This window comes from Oncorhynchus mykiss, chromosome 12 (genome assembly GCF_013265735.2).
Source record: "Oncorhynchus mykiss isolate Arlee chromosome 12, USDA_OmykA_1.1, whole genome shotgun sequence".
Taxonomy (NCBI): Eukaryota; Metazoa; Chordata; class Actinopteri; order Salmoniformes; family Salmonidae; genus Oncorhynchus; species Oncorhynchus mykiss.
In genome coordinates, this window is record NC_048576.1 from 80,052,627 (window position 1) to 80,067,535 (window position 14,909).

A 14,909-nucleotide genomic window follows, 5' to 3' on the forward strand; every position below is an offset into this window, starting at 1 on the left:
CATGCTGTAGGTCATGTAACTGCTTTCTACATGCAATATGCTTTGTGGACTTCACAGGACAGATGTTGCTCTCCAGTTTTGTGACGAAAAAAAGGGGTGGTTGGATTTATTCTGCCATTGTGTCTTCTTATTGTCTTCTTCTTGTGTGGGCCTTAGCCCTATATATCATGGTGGCAAGGAATATGAACTAACACATAGGTTGTAATATGGCCATGTTTTTCCTGGCTTGGTTTCCCCAGTGATTTTAACCACGCACTGTTACAGAAAGTTGATGTCTCATTTGTGCACAGCATCCCCTTACAGGGGCGAGGTCGAATTTCAAAAGTGAAACATCATTTCCGAGGTCAGACAGGCAGACAGCAAGGTTTATACAAACAAACAATCACTGTTGGAAATCAAATGCTAGGCTAGAAGCAACAAGATGTGATGATAAATATCTTATTATTTATAACATGGGTCACACGTCAGAGATAGAATGTTGGTCGTATATTGTGTTCGTCCGTTAGCCCAGGGCTTTGGAATAACTGTGAATCCTTAGCCCAGGGCTAAAGCTTAGCCTAGGGTTAACAAATACTTGTGTGACCACAGGCTAAGCTAGCCCAGGGCCAGTCTAGCCTGGATAGCCCGGAGCTAAGAAAAGGCCTATTGTGTATTGTTCTCACACATAAGCTATGTAATAATTACTAATGATGTCTTAATTGCCAGCCCAATCAAATTATAAATATACTTTAAAAAGACATTTCTCAAAAAACGATATGAGATTTATATTGTAGAATTGGAAGGATAAGATATAATTGACATTTGAAGCAGATCTTCGCTTGTTGGCTGACACCAAGCTATAATTGAACGCACATAAAACCGTATTTATTTTTCCCATGTCTGTGTTCCCCCTGTATTTTCAATTTAATTTAAATCTGGTTATCAGGAAGCTTCATCTTGACCCTTCAAATCTAAAAAATGATCACCCTGTCTCTTGTCTTCCCTTCTTCTCAGAAACCCTTGAATGTGCTGTCAATTCCACTGAATTCCTTTCTCAGCGTTCTCCACTTGATCCCCTCTAATCTTGCTTTTGTGCAGCTCACTCAACGGAAACAGCTCCTCTGTAACTGAGTGCTTATGCAGCTTCTCTCCCCCTCTGTCTTAATTCCCCTTGATCTCTAGGCTGTATTTGATACCGTTAATCTTTAGACACATTTTACTGTTGCTGATCTGACAATCTTTGGCACCTCTTGTTTCTCAAATTATTCTCTAACCTTGTTGATACTTTTCATAAGGTCAACTGAGAAAAGTCCAGCCCAGCATTCACAACAATGAGGTTCCCCAGGGCTCAGTGTTGTGTCTATTCCAATTCCATCTCCCTTCCCATGGTCTTGCCCATACATTATGTCTTGCTAGTTATCTTCCATTTACATCATTCTCATGAAGTCTGCTTTACACTGTCTTTGTCTTTATCCTGATGTCTTTTTGTCCTTGTGTTATTCAACCACAAGCAGGTACTAAAATTGTTGATTTACTTTTGAAGTCAGCTTATTGTTAAATGTATTTTTATAATCATCCCAAAGATTTACGGTATCCACAGAAGCAATTTTTATTGCCCTTGACCCATACTCAATCAATATCATCTTAAATATTAGTTTTTGTGAATTAATGCTCTTACAACCATTTCATTTGAACCATGATCTGTTTGTTCCAGTGTTCATATTTCATTGTCAGAGATCCTCGTTCAGCTTACCTCCTCCCCTACTGTTCCCCAGCCATATGATAACGTATGTACAACTCATTCCCTATTTACTTTTCATTGTGTCCTTAGGATGCCTCTCTTTTGACAATATCTTAATCCGCTGATATAAAAATTGCTAATATTCATTCCTCATTAATGCACTTAATTTACCTCACCATCTAATCTTCCTAATAATGAATTTCCTCCAATATCAATTAGTCCTCCCTATTTCATGTGGACACAGTATTTGGGTTTATTTAGTGCATGTCAAAAGGAATGGTTATGCCACATAATTTGCAGTGTGCTAGGTGGCCAGAGCTTTGGTCACAACCAGGAGCGTTCGTTTTGCTTTCTCTACTCCTCAGCGTCCACTAGCGATCACATTTCCCACAAACGCACCATATGTGGCATCTCAGTTAATTATCCAAAAGAAATTGTCCGAGGACATGGAATAACAGCAGGTGACCATCTCCAGCCCAGAGCAAAACCAACACTAACTGGTCAAGCTCAGCTGCCCTCTCTCCTCAACTAATGGTGGTGCCCGGAATGTGTTCATTCACGCTGCTTGGCCTTCATTACAGATCAGGGAAGGTGCAATTAGTAGGAGCTCCCCACCAGCTTATAATTACCTTAAGACATCCACTTAAATAGAGAACATTATAAATCAGCTCCTGTTGCCTATCAGGCTCTATGCAACATTATGCCAACAGATGTCAGATGCAGCCATGGACAGGCCCCTTGGTGGCAGTGACAGCCAACAGCTACTGTTAGCTTCTCTAATGAATAGAATTGGGCTCCGGCTTTGTATTTTTGAGGGGTTCATTTGAGGTTCAGAGCTGTATTTCTTGTGAATTAAAAAAAGAAGGACAGCGAGGGGAGGCGAACAAAAGACCAATTAACAGTTGGATACAATGCAACAGATAACAGTTTGTTTGATGTTTCTCCCAACTTTGTGACATTTGTGCCAAATTAAACTTTTCATCTTCCATTTCTACAGAAACATGACCCAGCGATGGGGTCTCTCTCCCCTTAGCCTCACATTGGGGTGAGGTGCCTGTTAAGGGTTTTGTGACATCCGCATTCACTTGCATCAAAGCCCCACAGTTGCATCAAATAAGTTATAATGACAGACAAAAACATTATTCACAGAAGGAGCATTGTTTGGTCACCCACTGTTTCTCCATTACATAAAAGTATGTCAGGCTTAGAGGGAGTAAAATATCACACAATACAAACATAACCACACAGACAAATCCTACTGAATTCTCTCATAAACAAAGCACCCATTTGGCATGATTTAGAGGGGCTTGGAAAAGCTGTTATTTGACAATAGCCGTTCCAAACGAACAGAGCCTATCTTTTGAAACTGAACTTTCCGTCGTCCCAATTCTTTTGTCCTTGCTGCATTTAAAAAAAAATATTTGCCTCAAAGGTTTTCTGTCATTTCACGTGTGAAAAATAATTAAATGTCCATTAAATTTTTATCACTGTAGGTGTCTCTGAAAACAAAAACACAACATTAATTCGGAGAGCTGTGGGAAGACATATGAAAGGTTCCAGCTTCAAAGCTTGACCTTCATCCACCTGAAGTCATGAGAGACTGCAAGAAAAACAAAGCTGAATGCATGAATGCCAAATATCCCCATTAAAGACCACTGACAAAGGAATGATATTCTATAGGACATGGCTGTTTCTTCATATGGAACTGCATTTATAAATGCGTCTACCAATTGGCAGCCTCTGGGAGAAAAAGATCACCCCTAACCTCATCTTGTTCCTATACCAGGAAGTGCATTGTTGCGTATAGCAATGAATAGAACATAATAGGATGTAGACTGGTGCTGTGGCGAGAAAAATAAGCAACGCTTCTTCAAAGTATCTTGAATAGGTCTCGCTGGTTTAGTAATAAAGATCACTTGTATTGAGTAAATGTCTGTCTGAAGAGATATTCCATTTAAAAAACAGAAGGTATGCCATGCTTAATGTTGTTTAACAAATGTGCAAATCCATGTCTTAAAAAACTGTTTAAGCTTTTGAAGATAAAGTTAACATGGAAAACAACATTTCATATCAAGCCCACAATAAGCCTCTTTGGTCACACTTTACATTACAAAGGCCTTATACCAGAAGTAACAAGCTGGGAATGTTGTGTCATCTGGCCGATCTGCTGTTTCTCAGCTCTAAGCCTAAAGCCCACAAAACAACTGTCCTCTGGTCTGGTGTAGACTTTCAGTGGCCTTAAAAAGGGCGTGTGTGTGTGTGTGTGTGTGTGTGTGTGTGTGTGTGTGTGTGTGTGTGTTTGTGTGTGTGTGCTTCCCTTTGCCACTTTACATTATGAGGTCAATGAAAGGTAAGGGCTTCACCCTCTCTCAGCGTAGCAATCAGACAAAAAGCAGGTGTTGTGTCTAACATAACCCGGGGTGGGCAAAGCTATCTATTCCAGAGATATCCATCGGCCCTTTGTCTATAGAGGACCTTTAATAGAGGCACTAATCCACTTAGCTACCATACAAATTATATTTCTGTGATGATTTGAGGCTGACATCAGCAAGTTCAGTGTCCAGAGCTATCGGATGGCACTGACTAGATGTATGCCGACAGTACATGACCTATTTAATGGTTAAGAAATGATAGATCAGATTATGGCTTTCTACTGGAGTGAACAACCTCTGCTCTCATCCTTAAGCTTCATTGTTTGTACCTGATATGAAACTTCATATTTTAATGCGATTATCTTGCTTGGTATGTATGAAACAAGAGATGATTTATGAAGTGAGTTCATGTGGCTCTAGTCAAGCTTCACTTGCCGACCATATCAACATCATTTGTCATTTCTTTGTTACATCTCGCTCAATATCTCTTAGGAAATTAGATTTGGTTTTTTTCGCTCTCCTCTCTGAAACTTTTGTGAGAAATTATACGTTTCTATGGTTGACGAGACAAAACAGGACAAATAAATCAATACAAAGCAAATGAAAGCAAATTGAATCTATTAAAGCAAAATTACTGGGAGAAAAATCACCCAAACGCGACACAACCCAGAAAGTCATGGCCATGGGCACAATTAATGACAGAGGTAGTAAAAAGGTGTTGGATCATTAAGCTTGCAGGGGCCTGTGTGCATGCAGACAAGATCCCTACGCCAGACCAGCACAAACAATCCCCCCATCTTAATGGCCCATTGAAGTAGTGCTGCCCTGCATATCAGTGAAACAGGCTGCCTGCAAGGGCCTAGCCTTCTACAATACCTCAGCTATCACTATAATCACTGGGGATGTGTTGTATTTTCACACAAAAAAGTGAGGATCAGGGAGCGACCCTGCGGCTCCACCTCCGTCTCCTTCCTTACCTGAGGAATACCAAGCAGCGGGGTGCCAATGGAGGACCTTGAGATCAGCGTGAGCTTGCAAGGGGGGCTCTCCAGGGCAGCCATGAGTAATTAGTTCTAATTAGTAGCGGTGATTAACCGCGCTGGGGAACGTGGGGGCCGTAGGGGAGCAGATTGATAGAGCTGGCCCTCCTAACCCATAGAGGCTCCACTGCATCTTAAGCAGAAGGGACCCTGCCTGTGCCCGCCAGCCAGCCAGATAGCATGTCCACCTAGCATAAACAAATTAAAATCATATCAAACTTTATTGGTCGCGTACACAGATTTGCAGGTGTTATAACAGGTGCAGCTAAATGCTTTGTTTCTAGCTCCAACAGCGCAGTAGAACGTCGAGCAAATACAATACAAATACACAAACAATCAAGAAACAAACAAACACACAAACAAACAAACAAGAAATGACAATCCAGAGTAGATCTATTTCAGTGAACATGTGTCAGAATCCACAACATAAATACGTGGTTTGCAATGTTTCCTTTGTTGGGCACGCAGTAAATTTTAGGTCTTATGAGAGGAAACTTGAACGTTGTGAGAATTTTGTGCAGCTTCTGGCACTTGTTTACAGTGAACACTGAGGCTATACCCTTACAGTTTTAGACTGTAGCCAATAGGCTATTGTGGCTATTTGAGCATACTGTAGGCCTACCAACAAAACCAATGGAGCAAATCCCATAACATTTTCACATTTCTGTGATACAGCCTAAAGCAGCCTATATGTGGTGTTCAATGCAGACCTACATTGCATGAGACTTTTAAAAACGTTTTTATATTATGAAGGGCTTGACATTAATGAATTATTTTTTGCTTGCTCTGTAACACCATGGGCCAAATTGGTGACTGTAAATTGCATTGTATTGTGTCGTATGATGCAAGAAACCACTTTAAAAATGAAATGTATTATTATTACCATACAGAGAAATAGACAATGTAGGCTACCCCTCTGCCTATTGGCTTATTTACATATTCAAGACTGTCTCAAAATACAACTCTGCACCTTTAATTAATACATAAGCTTTTTATCTGACTGATTTCAAAGAAATGTAGCCTAGACGTTTTGTGCTCTTGTAGGAAGCAGTAACTTCCCATTGCTGACCTATAAGTATCTATAACTGGGCTAATAACTCGCTAACTAGCAAAGAATATCAACACGTGCACACACATGCTGATCTACACTGATCTGAAAAGCACATTCACTCAGGGGTGATTGAAAGACCGCTCATGGGCTACCTCAGCCAATAGAATTCTACTCCGTTGCGTTCTGGTTCTGCCTACAACAAAATCACAGACTCAATCTTGCAAAGTTAGATTTGTTTTGGTTTGTTGCATTGAAAAGGGGCTGATATAATGTTGATTAGGTCACATAAAAAACATTGATCTATATAGTGCTAACTAATGGGGCGAACTCAGTGATGTTCAATCTCTTGCGTCTCTGCACGGCCTGGCATTTCTTCTGCGTGGCAGTCCTGGAGGAGGTATGCAGCCGCGCATGTGCGCAGCTTAGAGGGAACATTGGTGCTGTGTAGACAGTGTATCATTTGGAAGGAAAATGGAATGTACAGTAGTAGGTATGTTGGGATGAACTATGTCCAGAATACAGTATATACTGTATATACAATGAATCTAAAGTGCCTTCGGAAAGTATTCAGACCCCTTCCCCTTTTCCATATTTTGTTATGTTAAAGACTTTTTCTAAAATGTATTACATTTTTAAAATTCCTCTTCAATCTACACACAATACCAAAGCAAAAACAGTTTTTTATACATTTTAGCAAATAACAGAAATATTTACATAAGTAAACATAAGTAAATATCTTATTTACATAAGTATTCACTTATACCCTTTGCTATGAGACTCGAAATTGAGTTCAGGTGCATCCTGTTTCCATTGATCATCCTTGAGATGTTTCTACAACTTGATGGAGTCCACCTGTGGTAAATTCAATTGATTGGACATGACTTGGCAAGGCCCACACCTGTCTATATAAGGTCCCACAGTTGACAGTGCATGTCAGAGCAAATACCAAGCCATGAGGTCGAAGGAATCGTCCGTAAAGCTCCGAGACAGGATTGTGTTGAGGCACAGATCTGGGGAAGGGTACCAACAAATGTATGCAGCATTGAAGGTCCCCAAGAACACAGTGGCCTCCAAATCAAATCAAATGTTATTGGTCACATACATGAGTGTAGCGAAATGCTTGTGCCTCTAATAATTCTGACGGTAGCGGGTAGCGGGGTAGCGGGGTGAACAGGCAGTGGCTCGGGTCGTTGTTGTCCTTGATGATCTTTTTGGCCTTCCTGTGACATCGGGTGCTGTAGGTGTCCTGGAGGTCAGGTAGTTTTCCTCAGTTGTGCAGACTGCACCACCCTCTGGAGAGCCCTGCGGTTGTGGGTGGTGCAGTTGCTGTACCAGGCGGTGATACAGCCTGACAGGATGCTCTCAAGTAAAAGTTTGTGAGGGTTATAGGTGACAAGCCAAATTTCTTCAGCCTCCCGAGGTTGAAGAGGCGCTGTTGCGCCTTCTTCACCACACTGTCTGTGTGGGTGGACAATTTCAGTTTGTCCATGATGTGTACACCGAGGAACTTGAAACTTTCCACCTTCTCCACTGCTGTCCCATCGATGTGGATAAGGAGGTGCTCTCTCTGCTGTTTCCTGAAGTCTATGATCATCTCCTTTGTTTTGTTGACGTTAAGTGAGAGGTTGTTTTCCTGACACCACACTCTGAGTGCCCTCACCTCTTCCCTATAGGCTGTCTTGTCATTGTTGGTGATCAAGCCTACTACTGTTGTGTCGTCTGCAAACTTGATGATCAAATTGGAGGTGTGCATGGCCACGCAGTCATGGATGAACAGGGAGTACAGGAGGGGGCTGAGCATGCACCCTTGTGGGGCCCCAGTGTTGAGGATCAGCGAAGTGGAGGTGTTGTTTCCTACCTTCACCACCTGGGGCGGCCCGTCAAGGAGTTCTGGACCCAAACGCACAGGGCGGGTTTAAGACCCAGGGCCTCAAGCTTAATGATGAGCTTGGAGGGTACTATGGTGTTGAATGCTGAGCTATAGTCAATGAACAACATTCTTACAAAGGTATTCCTCTTGTTCAGATGGGATAGGGCAGTGTGCAGTGTGTAGGCGATTGCATCGTCTGTGGACCTATTGGGACAGTAGGCAAATTGGAGTGGGTCTAGGGTGACAGGTAAGGTGGAGGTGATATGTTCCTTGACTAGTCTCTCAAAGCACTTCATGATGACAGAGGTGAGTGCTACAGGGCGATAGTCATTCAGTTCAGTTACCTTTGCCTTCTTGGGTACAGGAACAATAGTGGCCATATTGAAGCATGTGGGAACAGCAGACTGGGATAGGGAAAGATTGAATATGTCCGTGAACAGTAAACACACCAGCCAGCTGGTCTGCACATGCTCTGAGGATGCAGCTAGGGATGCCATCTGGGCCGTCAGCCTTGCGAGGGTTAACACGTTTTAAATGTCTTACTCACATTGGCCATGGAGAAGGAGATGGGGGTGCAGTCCTTGGTAGCGGGCCGCGTCGGTGGCACTGTATTATCCTCAAAGCGGGCAAAGAAGGTGTTTTGTTTGTCTGGAAGCAAGACGTCAGTGTTTGTGACGTGGCTGGTTTTCTTTTTGTAGTCCGTAATTGCTTGTAGACCCTGCCACATACATCTCGTGTCTGAGTCGTTGAATTACGACTCCACTTTGTCCCTATACTGAAGTTTCGCTCCATCATTCTTAAATATAAAAAGATTGAAACCACCAAGACTCTTGCTAAAGCTGGCAGCCTGGCCAATCTGACCAATCGGGACAGAGCTCCAGAGTTCCTCTATAGAGATAGGAGAACCTTCCAGAAGGTCAACCATCTCTGCAGCACTATATCAATCAGGCCTCTATGGTAGAGTGGCCAGACGGAAGCCACTCCTCAACAAAAGGCGCATGACAGCCCGCTTGGAGTTTACCAAAAGGCACCTAAAGGACTCTGAGACCATGAGAAACAAGATTCTCTGGTCTGATAACATCAAGATTGAACTCTTTGGCCTGAATGCCAAGCGTCACTTCTGGAGGAAACCTGGCACCATCCCTACGGTGAATGTGGGGATGTTTTTCAGCGGCAGGGACTGGGAGACTAGTCAGGATCAAGGGAAAGGTGCACGGAGCAAAGTACAGTGAGATCCTTGATGAAAATCTGCTCCAGAGCGTTCAGGACCTCAGACTAGGGCAAAAATGTACCCTCCAACAGGACAACGACCCTAAACACACAGACAAGACAATGCAGAAGTGGCTTTGGGACAAGACTTGAACCCGATCTAACATCTCTGGAGAGACCTGAAAATTGCTGTGCAGCGACGCTCCCCATCCAACCTGACAGAGCTTGAGAGGATCTGCAGAGAAGAATGGGAGAAACTCTCCAAATACAGGTGGCAAAGCTTGTAGCAATATACCCAAGTAGACTCGAGGCTGTAATCGCTGCCAAAGGTGCTTCAACAAAGTACTAAGTAAAGGGTCTGAATACTTATGTAAATGTGATATTTCATGTTTGCAAACATTTCTAAAAAACATGGTTTTGCTTTGTCATTAGGGGGTAGATTGATGAGGAAAAAACTATTTTATCAATTTTAGAATAAGGCTGTAATGTAACAAAATATGGAAAAAGTCAAGGGGTCTGAATACTTTCCGAATGGACTGTACATACATGGGGCATTAGTCTCAGGGCTGAGTACCGGGCAGGTAGCTGGCTAGTGATGGCTGTTCAACAGTCTGATGGCCTTGTGATAGAAAGACGTCAGTGTTTCTCAGCGTCTTGGTTCCAGCTCTGATGCACCTGTACCGTCTCTGTCTTCTAGATGGTAGCATAGTAAACAGACCGTGTCTCGGGTGGCTGAGGTCCTTGCTGATCTTCTTGACCTTCCTTTTACACTGAGTGCTATAAAGGTCCTGGAGGGCAGGCAGCGTGCCCTTGGTGAAGCGGTTGAGGGCGTTACAGTTGCCGTACCAGGCGGTGATGCAGCCTGACAGAATGCTCTCAATGGTGCATCTATAGAAGTTTGTGAGGGTCTTAGGGGCCATGCAGAATTTCTTCAACTGCGTGGCACCATTTCAGGTCATCAGTGATATGCATGCCAAGGAACCTTTGAAGCTCTTGACCCGCTCCACTGCGGCCCCGTTGATGTGGATGGGGGAGTGCTTCCTCTTCACTCTACTGTTTTGTCTCATGTCTACACTGTATTGCAGGTGTACACCACATTGTGCCTACCCATCTCAGAAGCTGCATCTCAGAAGCTGCTTCCTATTGTGTGCTTTGAAATGCATTGTGTCATGATAAAATTCCATCCAAAGTGTTTTCAATATACCTAATATTATGACACATTTTTGTTGATTCTCTATGTCATTTCAAACTAGAAGATTATACTTCATACTCTGCAATTGAGCACCAATCCAGCTTTTGATTCAAACAAGCAAATTCAAACAAGCGAATGTACCGAGCTTGATTTTTAAACACGTCAATGAGTCTAATTAGTGTCATTCTCCCATCCCCAATAAGGTTCCTAAAAGCTGGGCCCAGTCTCCGCCAGCCAGTCAATTCTTAAAGATGGCAGGGGGGCTCTTAACAAGATAAGCCCTGAGATCAGTGTTCCTGGGGGAACATTACCTGAACAAGCGAACTGATGAAAATTACTGTAGTGTACCGCCGCCTGCTTGGAAACAGCTGAAGTGTTGTTCAAACGTCTCAGATAAAACAACCAACAGAAGTACCACTAGAACACCTATAATTCCCACTCCGCACAGGGAAAGGCTGAGAAAGACGGGAGATGATCCTATTTGTACTGAGACTTGATTAAGAAACAGGCTTCAAATCCCGCTATTTAACAAGGTGGTGGGGATTAAAAAGGTCTCTCCAAATCCTGAGAACAGCAAACTGTTTGCCTGGAAAGCTCTTTTCATAGTGCTCCAGTGAGGGATGAAAGCTGAGAGGAGAAACCACTACTCACCTCCTCTCATTAAAATGATCTCAGCTCTCATAGAGTGATTGGTCCAAGGGACTTGATGACTGCCAGACAGATGCAGGCATTAGTTTGCTGTTTCTTTCTAACATAGGAAGGAACGACCTTGGCTTAAGCATGTTTTTCAGATGCCATTCTCTGTGGAGGTTCCAACAGATATGAGGCATTTGGCATTGGGGGAGGGCTTTGTGTGTGTGTGTGTGTGTGTGTGTGTGTGTGTGTGTGTGTGTGTGTGTGTGTGTGTGTGTGTGTGTGTGTGTGTGTGTGTGTGTGTGTGTGTGTGTGTGTGTGTGTGTGTGTGTGTGTGTGTGTGTGTGTGTGTGTGTGTGTGTGTGTGTGTGTGTAAATGCATGTGTGTGCCCTTGTGTTGATATCTGCTCTGGCTTTGACTGCTGTTGGCAATTTAAGATAGGGTGCTCTCACAATGCCTCAGCAGCCTGAGATGTGCAATATTGACTGGTTTCAATTTCCTCCATTTTGACAGCCCATTTCGGCCGCAACTATGAATAAAGAGGGCCATAGTCTCAGTACACATCACTCTCCGATCAAATGTTCCCCTCTCCCCAAGCCTTTAGGGAGACTACACAACACTAGCATACATAACACTCAATGAATATAGCCTGGACACAGCTTCAGATTACTGCAAACCACAGTCAAGTCCAATAGAAGCACCAAATGATTTACGTATCCTCAAACTGAAGTCATTTTGAATGGTGTATGCACCATTAAAAATAAAATGAAGAAATGATCAAGCCAACGGTTGACGCTCATTGAATTACATGTTCAGCTTGACAGCTCTGTGTTGGTGAAGAAATGAAAGTACAATTAGATTTTGAAAAATGAATATGTGGAATAACAGTATTGCTTTCTCGGAATTGTCAAACTTGACAGTGCTATTACCATCACTACAAGATCAGCAGTTGGCATGTTGTATTCGGTGTACAGAATTTAGCCGTTTCTCCCCACGCTGTTTCAATGGATTGATTGAATTACATGTAAATGAAGGAAACGGAGCAATTTCAACAACATTGCCTCTTTAATCATAGTCCTAATCCAACTGACAAACCCTTTTTGGCAATATGGAAGTATAGCACTACTGGAAAGCATCAGAATAAGAACACACCTTGAAAACATCACAGCTAGTGGAGGCTATGTCCATAAAAATAGCTTTTGGCAAAGAACTGAGACAATTTTCTGATAGCGTTATAGTAACACATTGTTGAAGTCTAATCCGTTGACAAAGAGTATACTAGTGTGTATGTGCCAGGGAGCTCTGACCTGATATATGAGGGTCATATTCTATACAGACCATTCTTCTTAGCTCTTCCACATCATGCTCTAAGTCAGGGCTGAGGCGGAGACTCTATGAATGACCCTTAATGTGACAGAGAAATGGGGATCACTTTCTCTCTGTGGCTGTGCCAGCAGTCTGATGATATCGACTAGATGGTGTGAGCGGGCGGGGGAGACTCCAAAAAGCGGATTAAAGCGAGGAGATAAGGCAATCCACTGTAATTAAGCCCTATCTCTGGACAGCCACTGAAGAAGATACATCATCCTTCACAGCCTTGCCACTGTTGAAATACACTAACAATTATTCAATAATTAATTCTTATGCATGCATGAGCCAAACACTAATAGGACATATTTAACTACAACATTATAGCGTACTCTTCAATTAAATGATTTGGGAATGCATTTATGATCAATGTAATACATCACCTTTTTAATATTTTTTAATCACTCTATTGTAATTGTATCAGCTCTGTTGTCAGGCCTTTTATGATGCAGCCTATGTTAATTTCCCTTTCCAGACATTTCTAATTGAGAAGTGAGATATATAGGCTTGTGGCACTAGACATACTACAGGAGACATTAGCCAGGGCCCTCGGGGTGCCACTGCTGCTATCCATCCTGCATTAACAGGAAGTTAATAACATGAAGTTGAAGTATAATGAGAAGTCACCTTACAGGGTGCTGGAGTTACTCCTTCAGAGGACACTGTGAAATATGTCTGGACAAGGGTCCTCCACAATCAACCATCTCTGATCTCCAGTTCACACAGAAAAATTACCATAGAGTGAAATTTCACTGTGAATGGTGGTGCATGAGAAATGATAGGATTCAAATGAAATACATTGATCAAATGAGGTGAAAATACTTGGATCCTCTGCTTTGAAAGGACTTCTAGTTGACATAGAAAAATATTACACTCCCAAGCAAATGTGCCCTGTCTGTCTCAAATTGGTCACATCTGGACTTAGAAGAGAGTATTTATCAAGCGAGAAATTGCAATGAAATAATTTAACCCTAGACTTTGAAATAATATTGTATTGTAAAGACGGTTTTTACCTTTGTTGAATGAACAATTCCTTAGGTCCACGTGTTACGTTGATTCCCTACTGTTAAAAGTGTTTTCACCATTTAGTTTCTAGCTACTATAGACTTTTTACTGTAGCTCTGAGACCCTTTTATGTCATCTAGTGTTGCACCAAAGATGTTTCCCAAATTGTTTTATAACACAGAACACATCCATCAAAGTATTCTATTTTCTTAAATCCTCCTTTTCTCTTCTAGATTCCAACACAATCATGCAAGGTCTCTGGACATGGTAAGTGTTTCAAATGCTTTCCTATGCTGAGGGTTATTAGACATGGGTAAACAAAAGCCTTCTTTGAAATGCTCTGACATTTCCTCATCATCTGAAATGCAAACAGTGTGGAGCCTTCCTCATTTTCCAGTAGAAAAGGTCTGAAAGCACCGAATGTTGTGGTCAACACCGTGCAAGGGGACGTGAGACCACATATGTGACTATATTACACCAGCTAGCCATTCCATGTTCCACCCCCTGCTGTTCACCACTGGCAGTCATAGCAACCACAAAGGAATTATAAACGGCTTGGAATAGGTTGCCCTTCATGAATGATACTGTTCAGCTTCCAACTATCTGGGTAATACATACACCACAGCTTTACATCAGGTGTTGCTGTTTGTCATGGCCTTATCGGAGGTTACCTCCCTCTTGTCCTTTATCATACACTGTAACACCTTGACAGGAAGAGATAGCAGAAAGTACGAGGTGTCCTTTTCTACAGGTGAAACTCTCTTAAAGGCCTAATGTGGAGGGAGTCGTAAAATCTCAACTATTATTGCCATCCATTAATGGGCCACACTTCATTCAGCACCAATTAGGCTTTTTCTCCCCATCCTCTGTATCCTGAGGCAACCAGTCTAGGATTTGGAGATGGGGAGAGACAACCATTCCACTAGGAGCACTGACTCACCAGGTTTAAGTACTCAGACTGCTTGAGTCTCCTCTCGAGAATGATATCCAGAAGGAAACAAAGAAGTCATAATTGTTTGAGTGAAATACTTTATGTCTCTGCACTGCAAGGTCAGATATTTACCGCCCCAGAAAACGGAATGTGATAAGTGATCTCTGGGATGGGAGGATTTCTTATAGAATAACTTACAGTAGTAGTGTGTGTCACGGTCAAGTGTAAAACGTAAGCTATATACTGTATGTTTTTTTGGTTAATTTATAATGAATTATTAATATGAGAGAGCTGGCTTGGAAAAAGGTAAGCATCAGCTTCAATAGAATAAGTTAAAATAGCAGAGGACAGAGGAGTAACCAAACTATAATTGTGTGATCACTTGCATGCCAACTTCAACCTTGTCCCTCCCAAAAAGCCATAAGGAAGAAATGTTCTCGGAGGTTCATTTGTGACTATATTATCACGAGAACCAGGGTAATTGCCAACAAATGACAAAAAAAGGACTATTGAAAAC

General features: G+C 42.3%; 1 protein-coding gene across 4 annotated transcripts in view; it reads right to left on the reverse strand.

Moving 5' to 3' along the window:
* LOC110538551 (RNA binding protein fox-1 homolog 3) overlaps positions 1-14,909 on the reverse strand; it is a 412,667-nt gene that overhangs the window by 352,648 nt on the left and 45,110 nt on the right. The gene's annotated exons all lie outside the window — the stretch shown is intronic.